Here is a 6,000-nt window from a genome sequence, read left to right on the forward strand (position 1 = left end):
CTGAACCCAACTAGCACCCGTGATGGAAAGTCTGCCCACACGAGGTAAAGTCACTGACTTTCAGTTTAAACTAAGCCTCCTTTGATCAGTTCAGCATTTGTCCTTCTTTTCCTCTTCCTTCTTTCCCAGGGATGATATCCTGGCATCGGGAGAGGGGCATGCAAGGATGTGAGTCCAGCCACACCAGCTTCTGCCAAGATGCACAAGCCCCGCTGGCCTTCGGGCCTCGGCGCTCAGCCCCAGTTTGTCCACACCGAAACATCTGTGTCCCGTGCTCCTCTCTGGTAGCCAGGGCCACAGGGATCACACTGACCATTTTCTCGATGGCCAAAGACTGTCCAGATCAAGTTCAGCCTCTGCAACTTCCCAAGGGTGTGGGGAACTGCTTCTCCATCTCTGTGAGGTCTTCCTCCTCTCCCTTGCTACTCTGATGCTTTCAGGAATCACAGACTTCCTCTCTCCTAGAGTCCAGTTCTTGCGACCGGAAGCCCAGTTCTCCTTTTGGAACCAGCTGGAAACATGTCATCATGAAGCCGTTTTTGCATCAGTGTCATGTATCCCCTGCCTGCCCTCCAATACTGTCCATCCAGAGCACAGAGGCTCCTTGGTCATTGGCAACCCAATGCCCACAGAGGTGACAGGACCTCCTGTGGGTGACTCAGGGTGCCAGGAGGACTGCAATCTGAGACCTATGGCATGAGGGACCATCACAAAAGGTCTCCACACCCAAGCTTGCCTAGCAGTGCCAGTGCCACTCTCTACCAGCTACAGGACAACTTGAGACAGCTTAAGACTCAGAATTTTTGCCCAATCCTTGGCAAGAAGCAACCTTCAAAGGCAAGATAGAATTTCCTGCAAGACAATGGTGAGGGGAGGTATGACTCAGAGCCTGCTCACCGATTTAGATTATTTCTTCATGGAAATGCAAAATTATAAGGACCAGATGCATGTTATGGCGTAAAACATATACCTGCTACAACCAGAACGCTATGCCTAGAACTGACCTACGTGTATGATGTTTATTCACAGACACGATTTAATGCACAGCATCTCGTAAGGCCTGCTTTGACATGGACAGAGCTTTTGTTTTTGCTTTTAAATAGATTTAATTTGGATTTTGCTATACACAACCTTCAAGCTAACAAAGAATCCATCATTCCATTCTTTTAAGACAATGACATAATTTGAAAAGTAGTTATAAAAAGAAATAATAGCTTTGGCTTATCAAGAGGTATTCTCAAATGTAGCCGCTTAGGACACAATTTGCATTTCTCTTGGAGGATACACTGGACACGTTATTATTATTGTTGCTGTTGGTGTTAATCATTTTGCCTGGCTGACCCCTCACCCCACCCACACTCCTTTGGAAACCGCCGATGTCTTCCATATTCACTGTGCCGGGAGCAGTTTTGAACGATGTGCCTCCCAGAGCTGACTGGTTTAAGGGATGATGACTGACCAAGCTGGGCCAACCAGTCCTCATCCCAGGAATTTTCAAACTTCAACAGAAGGAATGAAATGGGACTCGCTGTCTCCTAGAGAAGCTGAAAAGGCAGCCTTAGCAGTGATTTCCAACCCATGACACCTTAGCATTCCCAGAGGAGCTTTTCTTCCTTTAATCACCAATGTCTGGACCTTACTCCAGAGCCACGGAATCAGAATTTCTGGCGCTAAGGCTCAGACACTAATGTTTTCCCTCAAGCTTTTGATTTTGAATAACTTCACTGCTACTGAAAATGTGAAAGTATAGCACCGTGAACACCGATACACCCCTTCGCCTAGATTGCACTAATTATTAACATTTAGAGATGAATGGGGTTTTTAAAACTCCCCAGGCGCTGTTCGTATACAGAATTGAGAACCATCATCACGAAAGAAAAATAGCCCCAAATGAAGCAGATACACCAAGCAAGACAAAGATTAAAAAGAGCATCCTGGTGACACTCAGGAGCCTGCATTTCATGCCCCCTGGTTCTTTGAGACACCCCAGTGTCATCATCATCAAATCACCTTCACCGTCGGGGCTTAAAGTGCTGTGACTTAGGAACTTGCTTGTTGCAATCCAAAGATTCAGGAATAACATGCAGAGGAGAGAAAATTTGTAGGAGAACATTTAAATAACCCAAATAGATGTGAGGTCCACACAAACCTCACTGTTTAATCTGCAAGTTTACTCTAGAGGGAAATTCAAAGGATAAAAGTTTTTTAAGCAAAACTGAACTTTGAAAAGTCACACTCAACAAATACAAAAAGAATCCTTCAGGCAAAGGAAGGCATTGAGCATAAGCATCGATTCCAACAATACTTTAAGAAATGACATGAAAGACATTTGAGTATCCTTCCACCCCCTCCCCCACAGCAAAAGAATAACTCAGTACAAACAAGTTTATGAGCCAAGAGGAATCTCCCCAAAGTTCATATTCCTCCTGAGAAAGTCTGATCTGAGAAAAAACACATCCAGGCTCAAGAATTCTTAATGCCATAGGTTAGTTCTTGGAAGTGTGAGATTTTTTTAATGTGTGTGAAGGTGTAAACATAGTCCTCTGTGTTCAAGGAGACTTTAAAGCTGGTGATGATTTGATAATAAGTCATAAATGTAGATAAAACATTACAAAGTTTGATGAGGGAAAATAATGATAAAAAAAAGTTTATTAAGTTTCTGTATTTGTACTTAATCACTCTGAGGTCATCCAAAAAAGAACATAACTCCTTTAAAGATTCCAGTTTCCTGGACTCTGATATTTGCATGGGATCAGAGAAGCAGACAGTAATAAATAAAAACAAAAATATTTTCATATTGGACTAGTGCTCTTACTAAATTATGTGAAGTGACTCCCAGTTACCATTTGATTAATGAAGCCTCAAATTACAAAGCCTCGAAAGTGTAGACTCATAATCAGCTGCTCCTCTCTGAAATTCCTCCCCGGAGGAAGTCCTTGGAGGAGGAGGAGGGCACGGGACTACTCACCGTGGGTAGCCAACGACAAAGTCACTGGCAAATTCGCTCTGCTCCCTGGCAGCTGGGGACGCAGGTGTCAGCGGCTTTCCTCTGCCATGTCTTGCAAGCGAGTCAGCCTCCTGGGCTCCTGTGTCTCCGAGCGGCCAAGTACGCCGCAGAGGAAGGTTCCCCAGGCTGAGGCAGCCGGGCTGGGTCCTGCCCTGGCAAGGGCAGCCTGCCTCAGACAGCGGGGCCCTGCAGCCTGACAGGCAAGTCCTGCTTGGGAGTTGCTCCCGCGGTGGGAGGGGCACAGTGCCGGAGAGTGGATGAGTCACACACGAGGTGACACACACAGACTCTCACAGAGTCAAGGCTTCCCTTTCTGGCAAGGGATCCAAGACGGTAGTGGTGGCACAAGCTCTGTGGCTCTTGGTCATAGCTATTAGCATCCGTACAGATCTGCCTAAGCCTGAAACTGGGACTGGAGAACTCCAGTGCCTGTGCTTGGGGCTGTCCCTTGGGCTGGCTTTCTGGTCACCGGGATTACGGTAGTAGGGTTCTCTGACTGTCTCTGGCTGTCCCTAGTCTGAACGTCAAGGTTCAAGGTGGCTCTGCCATTCCTAACCTCCTTGTGGTTGGATAGGGTCACACAGGTTGTTCCACCATGGGGACCAGCAGTTCAGAATGGTGGCTACTTCATCCACGGGGGTTCCTGAGCGACTGTGACTAGCAGGGGCCCTGCTGACCTGTGATGGACATGAGCAGAAGATGAGTCTTTCTTGTTTTTAGTTGCTGAAATTTGGGAGCTATTTGTTACCTCAGCATAGCCTAGCCTCTGCTGACAAGGGTTAGAAGACAGAATGGACAGTGATGTATCTTTCTAACTTTGCAACACTCACAAATCCTTTCCAATTTTTTCTTTTTCTTTTTTTTTTTTTTTTAGCATTCATGGACTTTCCAGCATCCCCAAGCAAGTCCATGTTTCAAAAGCCACACTCACACAGATCTAAGGTGTGGCATTTTTCAAAACTCTCATTAAGATGTTCCTGTGACACAGTGAGAGGCACTCCTTGTTTTCAACCCATGATTCCTCATCCTCATTTTGCTTCCTGGATTGCTCTGGATCCTCTAGGGGACGACCAGAGATCTGAGAATTCCCTTGGGGCTGAAATCCACTCATCAGATGGGAAAAATCCAATATTTTGTTGAGCATATACTATACACCCAGTGCCCCATATATTCGTGAATATATTGGCTTAATGTAAAATTTCACCCCTGATCTCTCAGAGCTCACAGTCTAGTTGGGAAAAGAAGAAACAAATGTGAAAAATGTACCAAAGCCTTTTTGGCTAAGAGCTGATGCTCTAAGTCCAAAGCAGGGAAGGTTGAAGGAGGCCACTCCATGGAGCCTTCAGGGCTGGGCTGGGCCTAGAGGGACACCTCCAATTTATACCAATGAGCAAGGTTTGGGCAACTGGAAAGACTGAGGCTTGTTTTTAGGTCATTTGTTCAGTAAATTTCTCTTGAGCATCTGCTAGAGACCCGGAAGGTAGAAGACGGAGGTTATCCAAGCCCAACCTCACACCCAGCACGAAGGAGGAAACCAGCTGGGCTGTTTTTACTGGAGACTCTCAGCTTTTGAAAAGGCAAGTACTGGCCTAAGTTAAATAAAGCAGAGCTCTCCCACGTGGTTCCAGTCTCTTCACCAGTCGCTCCCTGGCTCACATGTTGCGTTCTGGTAATGCCTTATGGCAGTGTTCATCACGTTGTTCCCAGTCTCCAAAACTCCAAGCCAACTGCCTTTCTCGAGGAGGTCTCCGTCCTGGAGGACCCACCTTTTGCATACATTTCCCTTCTCACTAATTCTGTAATGTTGGAATCGGAATCTTCTCCTCTGCAGTCATCTTCACCAGGGTTGCGACCTAACCTGTCTCGTTCATCTTGCTCTGGCTTGCAAATGAGATCGCATTCCTTTTCCTTTCCATTGGCCTTCCCTGCAGCCTGAAAGGTCTCCGCCCATCTCCACCCACAGCTTCACCTGGCTGACTCACTCATTCTTGTCCTCAGCTGTCCGATGGTCCATGAGGACCCTGGCCTGGGTGTTCCCTTCGCACCACCATGCTATGTGGTACACCAGACCAGCACTACCTCATCAGTGAGGTTTCAGTTCAAATGTCATCTCCCCAGAGAAGTGTCCCCTGATCCAGTAGTCATTACTTACCTACCCAGGGTCACTCTGTCTTCATTCTTGCCAAAAAAAACCCCAAATCTGATGATTCATCATTGTTTTGAACCAACTGTGGAAACAGGGGTCCTGTTTGCTGTCACTGAATTAGATGTAGGCAGATGACCGTTCGTGTTCAATAAGTCTTTGGCAGAAGTCTGTGCAGAAAGAAGGGAGCCTCTAGGAAGGACTTTTTCCTGATGAAGTGCACTTCAACCATCCTTCAAAGTGCATGACTTCAAATTCAAATCAGTCCCTGGTTACCTTCTTCTGCCTTCTGGAAGTGAGGGGAGAGGGAAGAAGAGGGGAAGGTAAGAGTTACGCCAGGACTGATATGGGAACTAAAGCTTCTGAGCTTTCTGAATTTTCAAGGATGAAAAGAAGTCAAGGATTCCTGGACCCAAGAGTCTTGGAAGGATCCAAAGAAACCTTGACAAGTAACCCAATATTCAAAATTGAAAGGCAACTTGGTAGGATCGGTGGCCTCCCTTCTGACAAGATACAATGAAACTTGTTTTCTACCTAAGAGCAACACTTCACTCTTGATAGCTGCCCAAAAGACCACCTGAAAAATCCACTGATCAAGCAATGCTACGTCTTACCCCCATTATACACAGTGAGAGAACACCGTCCTGATGGTCTTCATAGGTTTCAAAGGAGGGAAGTCAGGGCAGGATATCCATAGGGTTTTTAGGTCTTAAAAACTGGAGAACTGAAGGACCTACTATACAGCAAAGGAAACTATATTCAATTTCTTGTAATAGCATATAATGGAAAATAATCTTAAAAATATATATGTATGCATATGTATAAATGAAGTGCTTTGCTATACACCTGA

General features: G+C 45.9%; 1 protein-coding gene across 1 annotated transcript in view; it reads right to left on the bottom strand.

The window, feature by feature from the left end:
* LOC102529006 (putative adhesion G protein-coupled receptor F2P) overlaps window positions 1–3,197 on the bottom strand; it is a 29,877-nt gene extending 26,680 nt beyond the window's left edge. Inside the window, exon 1 of the mRNA XM_006201928.4 lies at window positions 2,969–3,197. The gene's annotated coding sequence lies outside the window, so the exon portion shown is untranslated. The remainder of the gene's footprint in view (window positions 1–2,968) is intronic.
* Window positions 3,198–6,000: the final 2,803 nt, after the last annotated feature.

Source organism: Vicugna pacos, chromosome 20, assembly GCF_048564905.1.
Source record: "Vicugna pacos chromosome 20, VicPac4, whole genome shotgun sequence".
Classification (NCBI taxonomy): Eukaryota; Metazoa; Chordata; class Mammalia; order Artiodactyla; family Camelidae; genus Vicugna; species Vicugna pacos.